Raw genomic sequence first — 17441 nt, forward strand, 5'->3', positions numbered from 1 at the left:
CCTGGGACTACCAAGGGCACCAGCCACTGTCCGGCCAGCTGAGATGTGCCTACACATTTCTGCTCCCAAGGTAGTCGTCTCCTAAAAAAGCTCATTTAGGCCACAGAATGAAAGCTAAGAGGGGTCATGGTTGCTGTCTATAAATACAACAGGAGCAAGCACCAGGGAGGCAGTAGAGCTATTGAAGCTAAAAGACAATGTTGGCACAGGAACAAATGGGTATGAAGGGGCCAGGAATAAATTTAGGCAAGAAATTAGAGAAAGAAGACAACCCTATGAGAGCCTACTGTAAGATTTAGAAGAAGTAGATTTGTGACTAAATACATGTGATGCATAAATATGTATGGGTTCCCTGACATGCCCAAGATAACCTGAGTATACTTTAGATAACTCAGGTACTGCAACTCAGATCCATCCTGTAAGAACTTCTAGGCTCCATTATCTTTCACATCTTTCTTACTCATACTATATTATCGCAGCCATCCCAACTGAGAGCCAATAAACCCTTCCTACCACACCCCATATCATATGTTCCTCATATACTACATATTTAACACACAAAGTTCACTAGGGATGCTTTAATCTGACCAAATTTTTAAAAATTCCTCTCTAAAGCCAAGTCAGGGCAGATTGGTAGGTGAAAAGTCTGTGAACTTAGAATTCATATGCAGCTCTCAAGTCCTCCATACATTTAGGATAGATCCTGGGAATGCTGTTACCAAGCAGAGCACTCATGGCATGTTATGGCTCAATAAAAATCACAGGCACAGAATCATCTCGCATAAAACCCCTCAGTCTCTTCTGGCCCACCATATTCAAGTATTTTCAGGATCTTTCTGACCATTGGAGACTCAGAAAATGTGAGAAATTAAATCAGGTATAAGAGATGTTGGATGAGGGACCTTCAGGAGAGCATCTTTTTCATGTAGCTCACCTGATTCCAAGAGATTCATGAGAGGCTCCACCACATCTACAGCTACATCAGGAGAAAAATAACTGAATTTGACTGAGAGAAATGCACTCCCACAGCTGTGCAATGATCAACTGAGCAACAGCTTGTGTATTACAAGCTTAATATTTACTCCAAAGCCATTTTCACCTCAGATGCACTTGGTTTGCAGACTCCAGGAACATGTTCCCACTCCTCCCAAAGGAGACAAAGGCAGGGGGCATCTGAAAGTCCTCTCCATTTTGCAGGGCCTGATGACTTCTCCCCCTCACTGCACACCCTGAAGGAGAGTAGCACAAGTCCAGGAGCTAACCCCACACTTGTGAATTGAGACCATCTTCCCCTTCCAGCACACAGCTCTCGCACATTTTTGTTTCGAAATGAAACGGTGTTAAGGAGGCCTTTGGGAAATGAAACAAAAATGGCGTTTTATTTCTTTTTTTTTTTTTCTTTCCTATCCATCTCATCTCCTCAAGACGCTGAGTCCCAGGACATCCTGGCTGACACAATCCAGAGCTGGCCCCTTCAGGCTCAAAATGAAGTCACAGCTTCAGGGTCTCCAGGCAGAAAGTTCACTGGGAGGGCCATGGGAGGGGTTTAGTTCTTCTGAGCCAAGGGTGAGGAGTTGCACAAGAAACCTGGATGCCAGTTCCAGAGGTAGGAACCAAATTCTGGCTTCTCAAAAAAGGAAATGAGACATGGGAGAGACAAGTCAATGACAAATATTTCTTCTTGTGCCTATATTGATGGTGTTTTAGCAAGATTTAGCTTAATTTGGAAGTGCTCACAGTAGTGACAAGCACAACTGAGCCGTGACATTTTACTCTGAGCAATAGATGGGGAATGCATAGATGGGACTTTGTGGAACCCTTGTGATCCCTCCATGGTTTTTGTACACTATAAGTAAAGGAGCAGAGCTGGGGCACACCGCAGCTAAGCGTGCTTCTATTTCTGGAGATGTTTCTCCTCTCTATGATCACACATCACTTCCCTGCCACTGTGCAGCTCCTCTGCGGGGACCTCAGAAGGTGGATCTGCCATGTGCCCAAGCATAACTCTGGAGAGCTATTTGAAAACTCACAAGTCCCTACATTTTAATCCTGATTCAATTTCAATTTCCATGCTACGCATATCTTCCAGCACAATAAGAAAAAGGGACCCACCTGACAGCAAGTCAGCCCATTTCATCCCTTCTTCAATCATGTAGGAACATGCATTCTGGAAATCACCATCGCCTTGGAAGAGCAGCCATGCATGTTGAAGACCCAATAAGTCAGGGTTTGCTTCCTATGTGAAGCTTGGCTCAGCTTTCTTCCCAGCTTTCCTATATGAAATTTTAGGCTTAACACTTTCTTCTTTTTTCTTTTTTTCTGCAAACTTTACTTGTGAGCATTCATCAACTAAAGATTGCCTCATGCTGAGCTATGAAAATCAAGGATTTTGACTTAAAATGGATTGCTGAGGTCAGGAAGTTCCTGTAGACCTCAAAGTCCATAGACTTAAGTGAATTAGGCTACAACCCCTGTGTTTTTGAGCCAACGGAGACTGTCACTTCAGAAGACATTTTACAATTCGGGATGGATTTCCAGATGGTGGCTCTGACAGAAACATTACTGTGCAGCATGGGCTTTTGAAAAAAAAAGGTTGTTGCAGCAACATTGTGTTGTTCTATCATAATCTGTACATTGAAACAGTGCAAGAAGGGAGGAAGGATGCCTCCATGGGCCTCTCTCCTCAGTCTCTGCTCCTCAGCATCACAGGCACACCATGCTCACCTTGTTTCCTTTCAGAGCACTGTGAGGTCTTATTCATTCTTACAAATCCTCCACCATTTCCCTCCAAAACGCCCTCCCCTCCCTGCTGGACGGCGGCTCCCTCTCCTCCCATGATGGGATGCAGAGGGCCACGCGCCCCAGCGCAGCCACCTGGGGGCCGGCAGCCACGCAGGGTGCCAGGGCTGCGGTTTCCAGCACAACAAAAATAACATCAAGACTATCAGCCCTATTTCAGGACCGTTCTCTCATGCAGGGCTGCCCGGCCAAGCTATTCCAGGCTGCTACTGTACTTGCTGGTGGCCGCTGCCCGCGTGTGCCCAGCATACTGTACATTCCCTTGTAAGGGCTTGCCCCATTCCCTGCTCTGCTCTGAGCTGTCGCCTGGCTGTTTGCCCCACACCTGCTGGTGGGAAGGTCCCCACAGCACCCACTCTCAAAAACCTGCTCCCGAGGCTCTCCTGGGAGCTCCCTGCTCGGCTACGATGGCTTTGAAGGAAAGGAGGCGCTCACAGGGCTGAGCTGAGATGCTGCGTCATGATGGACAAGCTCTGTGGTGCAGGGTAACACCTCTCCTGTCCTACAGCACCTCACACAGCATGGAGTTTCTTGTCAAAAAAACACTTTAGAAACCAATCCTGAATTTACTAGGTCCTCTGCGGTCAGCTAGGGTCTGGGGCTCAGAAGGAGGGAGGTGGATGTCAGACCAGGACCCACATGGGATCTCCCTCCTTGGGTCTGCGTTGGAGGGCCTGGAGTTGGAGCTTCACTCAGGGTTTATCATTGCTGATGTCAGCGATGATAAACAGCAAAATCTAACTTTTATGAGGTTCCTGGAAGCATTTTCATCATCACTCAGGAGCAGGATGGCAACAGGACGTGTGGGCGATGCCTCATGCAATAGGATCCTGGGCCACGCCAAGGACAACAGGGATGAGTAATATTAATGAGAAATAGGTAAAAGCTGGTGAATGTGATGCTTCCTGAGAGTCAAAACATTTCACATCTCAAGGCACTAAGGACTGGGGACAGGCTTCATCCTATCCAGATGTAATTTTAATTAGATGTCTCACAGTTCTGTGTTTTCTTTATAGCCTGTGAAGGCGATGCACTCTACGTCCAGTGTGATCCCTGAGGGACACCCACCTGCAAGCCAACAGGTTAGCTCTGAACTTTGGGGAACAGTTTGGACCTCTCTAAATTCACACCCTGAACAATGGCAGTAATAAAAACATGTATTTATTTTTCCACCTGCATTTTTGCCCGACTGAAAGTGCTGAAAACACAGTGCTCAAGTTGTATTTTTGGCTGTCCTCTTCCTCACCACATTCCGTCCAAAATCCGTTGAATTCAAGCTGCTCCTTCCCTCTTTAGCTTTTTAAGGGCACATCTTCTTTAGGGGTAGGCACCCAGCAAAGACATAAGGCATCTAAGAGATCAATAACAGGCACTTTTAGTGCTTAATTCAAAATCCTACAATTATTGCAGATGCCTGACATTTGTAGGGACCAGGATTCCCACTAGCAAGGTGCTACTTACTGGTTTTGGGCACCTGCTCTCTCTATATAACGCTGTTTTTTCCTTTTGTTTTAAGGCTTTTCCTTACAAGAAAATGTTGGAGCACGCCCTTTAAAAACAAGCACGATTTTTACCATGCAATGCACATCAGGCTAAAGGCCAGCACGAGCAGAGGGGGAGGCACACTGCAAACATCCCTACCCACAGCCACAACCCTCACGAAGGACCCAAAACACATTGTGATGTTGCACATTTCTCACACCATGCACAACAACAGCCAGGGTGCTGTCAAATGCTCGGGTTTTGCTCAGGAAATGGATCCCTCATCAGTGGCGAGCACAGAGGCCATGACAACTCGTGTCACCAAACGCCTGCCAAGTGCAACAGCAGCGGATGTAGCCACGCAGGGAGAGGAGACCTTGCAGCAGGAGATGCTGCCTGTTCTTTCCAGTGATCCACAATCATCTCGCACTCGTATCCGAGGAGCTGACAACGTCAATAGCTGGCGTTTAAGCATGAAATTTTACATCTAAAGAGCCCCTGCTGCTCGTTTGCTCCAGAACCTCCTTCCCAGTTGCCGTCCGCAGGGGTAAGTCAATCAGGATAGTTAAGCTTTCAAAACCTGACAGATGCTCAGCAGCTTTTTGGCAGCAGTGCCTCCCTGCTGTCTCTGCAGCGCTGCTTCCCACCACGCACAACCTTCGGCTGAAAGCACCACTCAACGCTGGGCACCTACCAAAGTTCAGCAAGCAACCCCCGGCCAGCTCGCTGCCTCATCACCCTGAATTCGGATGAGCTGCTCTGCAAAATCTGGAAGCCGTTGCCTTGACCCATCAGATAAGGCTGCTGCTGGAGCCAATTTCTCAGCAACACTCCTGGCCTGCAGCTGAAGCAATTCCTGCAGTAGCCCAGCCTGATAAAACTGCTGCTAGATTCCTCCCTTCTTGGCTGAAGATTTAATTTGAGATCTAGTATCCCACTGTGCACTCCCCCAGACTTCCAAAATGTTCTCCTCCAAACAGCCTTCCCGTCTTGCACTGCCAGGCTTTGCACATCTGGAGTCCAGACTTCATTGTCACTGACCCAGGACTCACCATAGTTCTCCTCCTCCAGCTCAAAATTAAACACATGCAGTCGTCCCGATCTGAGCACAGCCCTTCTGCCAGGTGTTGTCAGCATCCCACCACGCCAGCCCCAGCAGCTCACGTTCTCTTTTAAAACAAAGCAGACCCAGCTCGAGGCGCTCACGCTGGATTTCTAGGACCCCCTAAAAAAAACCCTCAGATGTGTCCTTAGCAATCTCTGCAGCCTTTCCACCCACGTCAGTCTGGGGATGATATCAGGGAAAAATCTATTATCAGGCTTTTTATTTCTCCCTAAGGTGGAGAAAAACAAAAATAGATGATGGAAATGGAGCATAACCATGCCTCTGCAGAAGCACTGGTGGTCACTGGTTAACTCTCCACTGGTGGGAAGCCTCCACCGGAGAACATGTCAGTGGGTGCAATTTCTGTCCCTGGCCGTGTGAACCCATGGACCATTTGGAGTCACTGAGCGATTAGTGTCTGGCCCCAGAGGCCAGGATGTTCCCAGCACTGTAGGAAGAGTAAAACCACCCTCTATTTTGTTGTATTTATTTCTGAGGAGGAGAAGGAGTTATCCATCTCCACGCCTTCTTTGTGCAGGATCCCTCCTGCTTATACATCACCATGCCCAGAGCCACTGGGCAGGACCCCCTGCACCTTTAGGCCCTTGTGCTGGCACAGGATCCACAGAGAAAAAAAGGATCCACATCATGCAGCCTCTTTGCTCTGACACAGAAACTTTCCCCTGCTCCAAATTCTGCTGTGCAAGCAGGTCTGGATTTGTCTGCAGCTTCTGGTGACTTTCAGGGTATCCTTGGAAACATTCAGGAGAATTTCTGGTGAATTAAGCTCCTCCTGTTTGCTCAGCAAGATGAAGCCCTTCACTTCTGGAGCTTGGTCCCTCCATGCACCCAGCTTACCCAAGTGAAGGAAGGCTCTAGGTGTAACTTTTCCTGCTCCTGCTTGAGGAGAACAACTTCTGCTCTGCATCATCAGGCGTAAATCAGCAATAATATTGCCCATGGGGAAGAATCTGGTGCAAATACAGACTGGACAGACAGTTTGCTTTTCTGCAAGAGCAACAGGCTCTGTGAGGGGGTGAGGCAGCCCTCAGAGAAATGGGCCAGGACCAGCTACCATGAGCTCAATGCTACCAAGGCAAAGAGAAAAGCACAGAGAGCCCTCAGTCCCTCCTTCCACAGCTCCTTCCTCTGGCATTGCCTCGCCTGACCATTGCTGGATTAAAAATAAAACATTTTTTGCTCTAACCTTGAGCACAAGGGTCCCATCTGTCACTGAGGGCTCTGACGGGGCCGTGTCCTCTCCTCCTAACAGGCACCCCGAGCATCTCAGCGCGTCTGATGCTGACAAGATGGGCTTTAACTCTGCAGAGCTTTTGGGTGCCAGAACGACAGTGCTGAAGCATGACATCTGCTGCCGGAATGGGCGCGTGTTCAACACTGACTCAGGAGAGGAGAATGCCCCTTAGTGAGCCTCCAAGACTTGTTTCCCAACAACCCAAAGCTCCTGGAGGTCTCCCATATAAATCCCCGGGCCCGGTGCTGCACGGCTTCCGAGACCTCACAAGAACGGTACAAGGAGGATGCTGAACTATTTGGGGCAACCCAGGAGATAATCAGTTTAGAGAAAGACCCTGATTTCCCACGTGGATGTGTTATCTGAGCTGTCCTGCTTCAAGTTTCACCCTTTGGTGGGTTGGGGTTGTGAGCGTTTTTTTCTGTGTAAGGCTTTGAGCAAGGGGGTCTGAGGCCAGCAGGGAAAGGAAAGGGAGGAAGAGGTGGCTAGGAAAGGAAAAAGGCAATTATTACCCTCGCACATTTTTGGGAGGCAGTTTTCTTCTGCCATCACCTCCCAAGTGATCAGGCAAAATCCTACGGTCAGAACAAGCCTCCACAAACCCCAAACCCACCGCATTCACTCCAAATAAATTATGTCAGAGACAAATCCTCCCTGACCAAGAATTGTGCAAGACTTAGCATCCTGCAGAGACCTCTTTAACCCACCCCAGTCCTACCGGAGACCCACAGCGAGCTCCGATTTTACGGGCTGGAGCCTCCGGCACCATCCCCGTCAGCTGGGGAAACGGGAGACCGAGCCTTGATCCTGCCAGCTCCCGAGCAGCCCAGCAAAGCAGCTAAGTATGCGGCTTATGCTGCAGCTTAACTGGCTCGGCATCCCTGGCCGAAGCAAAATAGAGCAAACTGGCTGTGCCGTGCGGGCGTCTGTCCGTCCGTCTGTCTGTCACTGCCCTCTGCCGGGGGAGCTACGAGGCTTCGGGACCGAGTGGGACACGGGTGGGTGCTGAGCGTGGAGAGGGAAGGATGCAAACCTGGCCCTGATGCCAGGGAAGCCCCGGTCCTTGCACCCCATAAAGACGAAATGCAAAGCGGAGCAGCCAGCCATACAGCCGTGCACAGAGCCTGCGTAGCCAACGCAGACACCTGTGAATTATACACACTGAAAAAATCACTATTAACTTGCTTTGAGCCTAATAAAATAGTGGATCTGTTTCACACGCAGGTTTTTGTAATGCTGATGGCATGCTCAGATGGGATTCGGCGTGTGTACGTGAGCGCCGCCATCAGCAAGGGGGCAGGCTGGGGTGGTGGAGGTGCACTTAGGAGGCACCCAAGAAACAAAAGGTGCCTCCTAAGAGGGAGGACAAGATAAACACAAAGTGGCTGATAAAAAGGCAGAGCTTCCCCCCAAAATGTGAGGCAGATGGCTGGCAAAACAAAGAAAACAAATTACGTGGTATCAGGAGCAGAGGAGACTGCCCACTAGCAAGAAACCTGTTGAAAATTTAATGAGGTTTAATTTTACAGTTCAAAAACCGGTCTGATGTGCCAGCCTTCTAAATACTCCCATCAGTCATCTCTAACTCCACCATGGATGCACAGATGGTTGGATGGACTCGCTTGTAACACGGGGCTCAGTGGCTGATGGTCAGCACTGTTTCACTCCATCCCAAGTTGTTTAGGTACCGACTGCCTCCTTCCCTCTCCCCAGGGCAAAGGGATGACTCCAGAACCTAGGCAGAGGATGGCAGCTGTGAGTTTTGCTCCTCTCACCACTCTCCTGTGTTGTCTGCAGATCCCTCCTGCCCCCTTTGATGGCTCTGTTTGTACCGGGGACACAGCTATGGTGGCCATCCGAGGGACTTGTCTGTCTGGGAGAGCTGGGGCATTTTTCAGGAGCATCTCACAAAGCTTCAGCTGGTCTATGGACACTGCAAATGGAAATTTCAGTCACAGCAAAGAAAATACAGCACATACTGCATCAGAGCCGTACTTCCACCAGCATGGGAAGGTGCAAGAGGACAACAGGGAGGCAGATGTAAGGGAATGTCTTGCCCATGGGGTTATCCAGAGAATAGTTACAGCCTGAAAGCACTATCCAGATCCAGACCTGCTCCAAAACTTGCAAACATAATCCCTTACAGGTCTGGACTGATGCAATCCATACCAATATCCTTCCTCCTTTTTGAATTGTGCTAAGTGCCTGGATTTGGTAATCCTCTGCAGCAACACCCTCCAGAAAGCGATTGCACATTCCATGAGAACACTGCCCCTTCAATGAGGTGTGTAGCATAAAAATAAAAATGCAACACGGTCACATAAACCAGGGGGAGATGCTTACTTTGGGGGGTGCAGCAACAGTTAGCTCATCTCAGGGAGGAAATCCTTGATGCTGAGGCCAGGCCGTAATCTGGGATTTTTCCTGAGCTCTGCACTTCTCTAACCCCAGGGCCTAGGAAGAACCATAATTGATAAAGAAGTGAAAGCTGCAGCTTCTTAGCTCCTCATCCTTCCTTGTCATCTGGAAGGAGGCTATTGCAGTGCCAAGATCCAGGATCTAAAGGCCACAGAGCTGGGTGACAATCAATGGAAAGTGTATCCAAGGGTGTGAAGGAAAAGGAACACATTTGCATGGGGAAATCTGGCACGTGTAGAAGCAGCAAACGAGACAGAGAATAAGGTTTCCTCTCACTTGGGGGGAAAAAACACAGGAGCTCTCCCAGGAACTTTTATGGGCTGAGGTCTTGCAGCCAAACCTGGGATCTCCTGGCTGCTGCTGAGGACTTTATGAGGTTCCCCCCCAACACGGGCGCTGAAGTAGCTTGTTCCGTGCACTCTGCTTGTCACTTTTGATTTATATCCCTGTCTACGGGAAGAAAACCCATAAATGAGGCATTTCAAGGAGAGTGGGACTGTCAGTAGGAGTGCCTTTTTCACATCAGTTTGAAAAGGCTTTGAAGGAGCAGCAGCTCAAGCTGCAAAGTCACAGCAGCAAGAGCATCCAAGCACTTCTGCAAACACAACGTGAAGGGCACCAGAAGGTGAGTGTGGTCCTTCCAGCCCTGCTGATGAGGCTGGCTGTGTTTCCTGACCCCCAATGCAATCCCCTGCTCATCCCTAGCAAGGAATCCATCAAATCTACCTGTTCCCCTTTGTGAAAACAAATCTCCTACCTGTAAAGGCTCCCTGGTGTAATTTCAAGCCTACCCTTCCCAAACAAAATGAAAAAAAAAAATAAGTCCTGGACCATGCTTCTAGATCTCTAAAGTCCCTCCTAAAATTGTACCTGAAAAAAAAAAATAAGAGTTAGAAGCTCAGTGAGCAGCACAGTTGAGCAAGCCTGGATTCCCAGCCCCTACTGCAGCCAGAGCCAGCTGGCCAAAACAGGGTAGGAAATGACCTACCCTTCTCTTCCCCCGTCCAGGCACAGGTTTTTACATTGTTTATGAACTTGTAATCCCTTTCACAGCTCTCCCCATCTGTAACGTTTGTTTGGAATTGGCCAGGAGCTACTTGCGGGGCCAACAGGCAGAGGTCAGGCTACAGAGCCTTTGTTCCTTCAAGAAAAAAAAAAGAAAAAAAAAAAAAGATTCTTCAAAAAATCTTTGTTCCTGCTGAAGAAGAAAGAAAAGGGGGGAAAACACACAAGCAAGAAATATTTGTCATTCAAAGCAGCAGCAGCTTGTGCAAGAACCAAGGGGAAGCCAGGCGCAGGCCTCGTCCCCTCTTACCCATCTCAAATGTCCTCGCAGTGAGATGGAGACCATGCAAAAGCAAAATTCGACCTGATAAAAGCTCCCTCCATCCCAAAGGCTCTTGGGGATAGCCAGGGGTGCTGCACAACAAAACCCCACATGTCCTTACTGCCTTCCCTGCAGGCTGGCAGCACGAGGGATGGCCGCAGGCTTTGGGGCACACCACTGGCTTGGGGTTTCAGCTGCTGTTAGCTCCCCTCTTTCTTTCATCAAGCCCTTTGATGAGATGAATTGAGCAACGTTTACTTCTCATCGAGCCAGAACAACCCTCTGCAGGTGTGTGCGCTGCACTCAGCATTTCCAGTTCTGACGCCTCACAACGTGCTTCCTCACGACGTGCTCCTGGCTCCCACGTTTTGGGGCAGCATCACGCTGGGATCACTGATCTCCGTCAGAAGACCAAAAGCCTCACAGGGACGTGTTTTATTTGGAGCTCTGCATGTTGACGGCTGCCATCTGCTGGGCCCAACATCAGGATCTCCTCACGGGTACCTCAGGAGGTTGCTGTGCTACCAGGTGTGATCGTTTTATGGCATATATTTTTCGGGGGCCACAGAGAGAAATGACAGCAAAACCCTGCTCTGGGAAGAGCTGTTTGGAGGGAGAAGGGTGGGAATCCAGGCTGCAGAAGTGAATTGTTCATGGGGAACTGTATTAAACTGGCAACTAACCCTGGCCTGCCTATCTATGCTCAGGAACCAGCTTTGGGTTAAAAGGGTGAGACCACCAAGCAATGCCAGCTGGAGCAAGGGCACAAAAGGTGTCGTTGCACTGCTGTTACCAGCCAAAAACTAGTTCATAATCGAGTGTGGGAGAGAGACCCGACTGTCATAAGTGCTAGAGCAGGGACAGGCAACATCCCCTAGGAGCTTACAGCACAGCAAGCTCATGAGATGCCAAGAAGGAATAACATGGGGTCCCGCTTCCAAGTGTGTCCCAAAACAAACCCAGGAGTGGTATGCACATAATCCCTTTATAGCCAAGGACTGGGCTGAGGGTCAGAGATAAGCAGCTTGGGAAAAACGCTTGAGTTTTGCAGTCCCATGCTTCAACCAACTATGTTTTAACTCTCTTCTCTCCCATATTAAATGGGGAAATAAGACAGCAATCAGAAAATTTGAGGTAGTGGAAAAGCAGTGGTTCTTCCAACACAAGCAAGAGATTCTCCAGGGACATCAGATGGGGCAGTTGCTATCAACCCATCCTTATTTCTGGTGAGTTTGCACAATGTGGAACCTGCTTTTGTCCCCAGACCTCCTCCCCTCAGCTGACATTCCTAAACCAACACAAGACAAAGAGAAATCCAAGCCCTGGTGCTCGAACATACCTGGAGATGGATCTGCAGTGAAATACCGGCCTCTGCAAGCTGATAAACTGCATTCTCCAAGGCTGGGAATTTTAGAGCAGGTTAGGGCTCTAAAATTTAGGGCTCTAATATTGGTCAGGGTGGGGTTTGACACACAGCTCCTTCTGATTCAAGAGCCTGTCATTCCCTCCCCTCTGCTCCCAGCATCCCCGTTTAGCTACAGGGGGGAGCCTGTCCCCAGCTTTATGGCTGCATTTTGCTTTTTCACAGCACATTGTGTAAGCAGAGCTGAAAATCCTTGAGGAGGAAGGGTGAGTAACTGCAAGCTCAGCATCGGCACATAATATCATGCTTCAAGCTGAAAGGGCAGAGAGAGGGGGGCTGGAAAAGATGCTCCCTTCCTCCCCACAGGGCACCTAAACCCATGCCCACAGTGGGATCAGCTACAGCTGAAGCCATCCCTGCTGGAGCTTCTCCCACTCTTGTCAAGGAATTTGAGGATGAAGACCTCATGGCCACCCTGCACAAGCCAGACCAACCCTTCTCTAATCTCATGTTAGAAAAAAATCTACTTGAGATGAACCTGAACACCCCAAGGATGCTATTTGTGTCTGGAGTGATGCAGAAGGAAGAAAGGAATTACTGCCCCTCTCACTGACCTTCTGGTCTTCTCGGGACCCACTGACCTGTGTTCATTCATGTACCTGTGCTTTTGGGTGTCTCAGAGTTTTGGTTGCCCTCCAAGTCCCTCTGGTGGGATGGAGAGGCCTGGTTTGGAGAGGACTGGTTTTGTCACAACACTTTCTGTCCTGCAACATCATACCTGTGGGAAGCCACCATGTGCAGGAGTGTTTTACTGCTCTATAAAGTCCCCTCCAGTACAGCTGCCCATGCAGATAAACCTCAGCTTGTCTCAGGTCCAGAGGATTCCTGCAATTCACAGATCTCTGGGAATTGTGAACAACTGCCTGAATGTCCATGGGGGCTGCAGGAGGGGGCATCAGTGGTCCTGCATACGTTTCCACTGCCAGAGAAATGAAGATCTGTCATAAAACTGCTGTCTCTCATTAATTCTTCCACTTATAAATCATTAATGTTGGAAAAGACCTCCAGGATCATCTGGTCCTACCACCAATGTCACCACCAAGCCATGTCCCCAAGCACCAGGCCCAACCTCTTCTTGAACACCCCCAGGGACGGTGACGCCACCACCTCCCTGGGCAACCCGTCCCAACGCCTGACTGCTCTTTCTGACAGAAATGTCTCCTCATTTCCAACCTGAACCTTTCCTGGCACAACTTGAGGCCATTCCCTCTGGTCCTATCACAGTGACCTGCGAGAAGAGGCCGACCCCCAGCTCCCCACACCTTTCTGGCAATTGCAGAGAGCAATGGGGTCTCCCCTGAGCCTCCTCTTCTCCAGACCAAACACCCCCAGTTCCCTCAGCCACTCCTCACAGGACTTGTGCTCCAGGCCCTTCACCAGCTCCTTAACCCTTCTCTGGACATGCTCCAGGGCCTCGATGTCCTTCTGGTACTGAGGGGCCCAAAGCTGAGCACAGCGCTGAGGTGCAGCCTCACCAGAGCCGAGCACAGGGGGATGAGCACCCCCAGGTCCTGCTGGCTGCACTATTCCTGATACAGGTCAGGATGCCGCTGGCCTTCTCATCCAAATCATCATGCTGGAAGGAAAAAAAGAATACATAGGAAATTCCTTCAAATGACATCAAACCCCACTGCCCCGTGAATGGTAGGAGAACAGCCTCCAGCCCTCCTTTTTTCCTCAGGCAAAGCAGACAAGGAGCTCGTCTAGGTCCCCAACCAAACACTGGGACTTCCCCAGAGATTTTCCTCTGTGAACTCAAAACCCCACACCTCCACCAAACCACCCGTGAAATCCTCCCGGCACCACCTCTGCCTCCTTCTGCGTGTCACAGGGAAGAATTCCCTCACCACCCACAGCTTTGAGTCCGAGGAAAGGGGATTTAGAAATATTGTTAGAAATACAGGTTTTGCTGTGTTTAATCCTATGCAGATGAAAAACTGAGCATACAATAAAATAAACAAAGTAATTCATTTATTAATTATAAATAAATAAATAAAATGATTTAAAAGGCATTTTTGCAGTTCTGGGAGAGCACTAGCCAGGGATTAGGGTGACACGTGCCACATCAGCTCACAGGCTATTTAACAGCTGCTGGCTCATCAATAGCTGCTTGTAATTAACACTCATTGATGGGATGCAAGTCCTTATTTCCAGCTCCACTTGCTGGAGGAAAACTGCTCATCCCTGCAGCCCTCACTTCAGGGTTGACTTCTGGCACCCAGCACAGGCATGCTGCATTAGCGGTGAAGGATTTTTTTTGGGTTTTGACCCTTTCTAGCGGTGCGGTGCAGCTGGAGGAAGGGCTGGTCCAAGCCTGTGCACATCCCGGCTGGCAGCAGGGCTCTCTCCGAGCACTAGATGGGGCTACGAGCCCGCCTCTCATCTCCAACCCTCTGCAAATCAGAAATGCTGCCCTCAGGCTCAGCCCTCCCAGGGCTGCTGTAGGGCTTGGGGTCATCTCTGTGGACCCAGGTGTTTCAAAGCACTGAAATTCCTAATCCAGCCTGAGCGTGAGCCACTACACGGCTCGTGACCATCTCATGGGGTGTTCAAGGTTGGACATGGGTTAGTGGGTGATGGTGGTAGTAGGGGGTCGTTGGACCAGATGATCCTGGAGGGCTTTTCCAACCTTAATGGTGCTATGGCAGAAGAAGCAGTGAAACCCCATAAGCATCTGCCTGAGCCACTGCCATCCATCCATCCATCCATCCATCCATCCATCCACTCAGAGCAGCAGCCAGGCCCAGGGACACACCAGGATGAATTACTGGCTGGTAACACAAGGGACAGTCCCCTCATAGGGAAAAGTAAGGTTAGAAATCAAGGAGGATAAATTCAGACCAGAGAAATAGTCACAGGGTTCAGAGACTCGTGACCTCGCAGAGGAAAACCCCTTGGGGTTTTGAAATAAGCTGCAACCTGTCCTAGTTAGCTGCCTCTATGAACAGGAAAGAACCTGCTTAAAAATAACCCCCCTTCACCCAGGCCTGAAACCAAACCTGCTCGTGGTAATCTCGATACTGTTGGCACAAACCAGCCCTTCTTTCCAGACTTTGCATAGCAGGATAGGCGATCAGTTACCACTCCAACATGCAAACTTCTCTCCCGGATAGAGCAGCACAGAGAGGTCCCGAAGCTGCTGTGGACCCAGATCCTGCTCTTCCCTCGTGGGTACAAAGCGGTGAGCACCCAAAAATTGCCAGCACCCTCACCAGCATCCGCGGTCCTCTGCAGAAGAGCTGCTGTGCCTGGCAAAGATGGCAGGGAGACACCGCAACCCCACGGGGCATCTGGGGCCAGGGAGAGGAAAATAGCAGGGGAAAATAAAAATAAAAATAAGGAAGAATTTTTAAAAAAGGGCCAGAGGAGGTAGAACTGATGACAACATGCAGGGAAAAGCTGGAAGCAACAGCCCAGCTCTTGCAGAGGGAAGAACCCCTCTGCAGTCAGTCTGTGGGATCTGCCCAGGTCCTCGCATCCCTTCCCCAGCTCACACCGTGGTGGTGGGGAGGAAAGGACTGCAGCCCGTGCGAGGTGTGCTGCGTGCCTGGTTTAGCTGGGATCGGGCAGAACCAGGCTGGAGAAAAGGAGAGGCTCGCAGGGAGCCGCCTTGTTTTGTGCTCCCCTCTTACCCTGCCATTGCTTACATACTCTGGCTTCCATACTCAAGGCTTCCTTGGGCTATAGGAAATACATTTATGCACAGCAGGAGAGGGAAGCAAGGGGCTAGGGAAACTACCCGCTGTCTGCTTTCTAGCTTTCCTTGTACAGGAAGATTAAAAGGGTTTTTTTCCTGCAACTCACCCATCACCTTCCTGCTGGCCCCTCACGACGAGTGGCTTGAGCGCCTGGCCACATACCGAGGGTGCTGAGCTCTGGGGACAGAAGAAAGGAGTAGGAGCAGCTGCACTGAACAGAAAGGCTTTGTTCTCCACAAAGGCGTAGGTCAGGGGTCAGAAACAAGTTGGTTTTGGCCTGAGCACAAGAGAAGCAGGGAGGGAAAATGAATGAAGCAGGCAGATGATCCTGGGCAGGAGCGCGGCACCTCAGCAGAGAAGCTGCTCCAGTTCCAGGAGGTCACAGGCTGGAACAAGCAAGGTGGCAGAGTTTTGGTTAAGATTATTTATTTTTTGTTAACTTATGAAGAGGTGAAGCACAAGTGCATGGGCAAGCAGAAAAAGGCCAGCCAGCTGGAACAGGCAGGCACCTGGTGAGCTTAGCAAAACCTCGGGGCGCTGCATCTCCGCTCTCCCACCTCAAAACTCAGTCCGGGCAAATCCAGGCCTTGCATTATCAATATAAACCACAGAAGTTGTCATAACACTGCTGATTTAATGCTCGAGCAGCTCGACCGTCAGAGCTGTCACTGGTGTTGTGACCTTGCAGGTCATTCACACATGGTAAAGCTTCAACTCCAGCTCCTGAGGCTCATACCAGGTTTACAGCAGAAGATCCATTTTTGCTTGAAGGCTTTTTTTTCTTTTTTTTAATTAAAAAAAGAATGCGAGTCACGTTGCTCTGAGCACGTAGGTACAGCATGCTTCACCCAGCAAGGTGCAAGGAATGAAGGTGGAGTTTGAGCAGCAGGATTCCCATGCCGCAGGAATGCGGTGGGTCCCTTAGGGGCGATACGGGGAGCAGCACGGAGCCAGGAGCTGTTGCTGATCCTCCCCAGGAAGGAAGGGAGGTTCCTACATAACACACACAGCCTGGGGACTTGGGGTCAGGCAGGAGGAGCACCCACCTTGCATCCCGCAGCTGGAGACACGCTGAGATGTAGGCGAGCATTGATTACCTGAGGTCGTGATCCACACCACCCGTGGGGCTGTGGGTGGCTGCTTCAGCCCCTGCTTGCAGGAACATTTAAGTCAAGATAAAATAGCTGAGGAGGTAGAAAACGCAAGGATCTACTTTTAGCAAGAAAAGTGCTTTTTTTGTGCCCTCCGCCCTGAGGGAAGTTGAGGAGCCCATCTTCCAACGCCCTGTGAGACATGGGGCAAGGCTGATGACAGACTGCTCCAACCTGTTGCAACCAGGACGTTCCTACACAGCCCAAAACCACCCCTTGCAGCACTACCCCACGCTGCAGACAAGTGGCTCGCTCTCCTCGTGTACCTCTGGCATGTCTGTGGTATCATAAGAAAAGAATTGTGACCTTACCCACGGTACTTTTCCAACGTGGCATCGTTTTATCTCCAGCTTCAGATAAACTGCCTGGGCGCAGGATTCATAAAGACTTGAAAGACGGCACCGTAAATTCGCACTTGGCAATTCAAAGCTCCCAGTGTTTGTTTGAACAAACAGGACCCAGCCAAAATAAGCAAGCTGCTCATCTCTTTTGCCATTCTCTAAAGAGCCATACAATTCGGAAAAAAAAAAATAATAAAAAGAAAAAAAGCTTCACAAGTTTTAAAAATCCTCCAAATGCTTTCATAAGTGTTTAGTCCTGATATGAGAATTTCTATTTATGTCATCTAAAGGTGACAACTAAAGTATAAGAGATTATGCAAGTACTCACAACCACTCTAGAGCGGAAGGAGAAGAAAGTTGAAGCTGTTTAAAACACACACAGACACATCCCTGCACAGGAACCAGGAAAAAAAATCAGCCTCATCACAGGTCAGACAAACAA

The sequence above is a fragment of the Aythya marila genome (assembly GCF_965140915.1).
Source record: "Aythya marila genome assembly, chromosome: 4".
Classification (NCBI taxonomy): Eukaryota; Metazoa; Chordata; class Aves; order Anseriformes; family Anatidae; genus Aythya; species Aythya marila.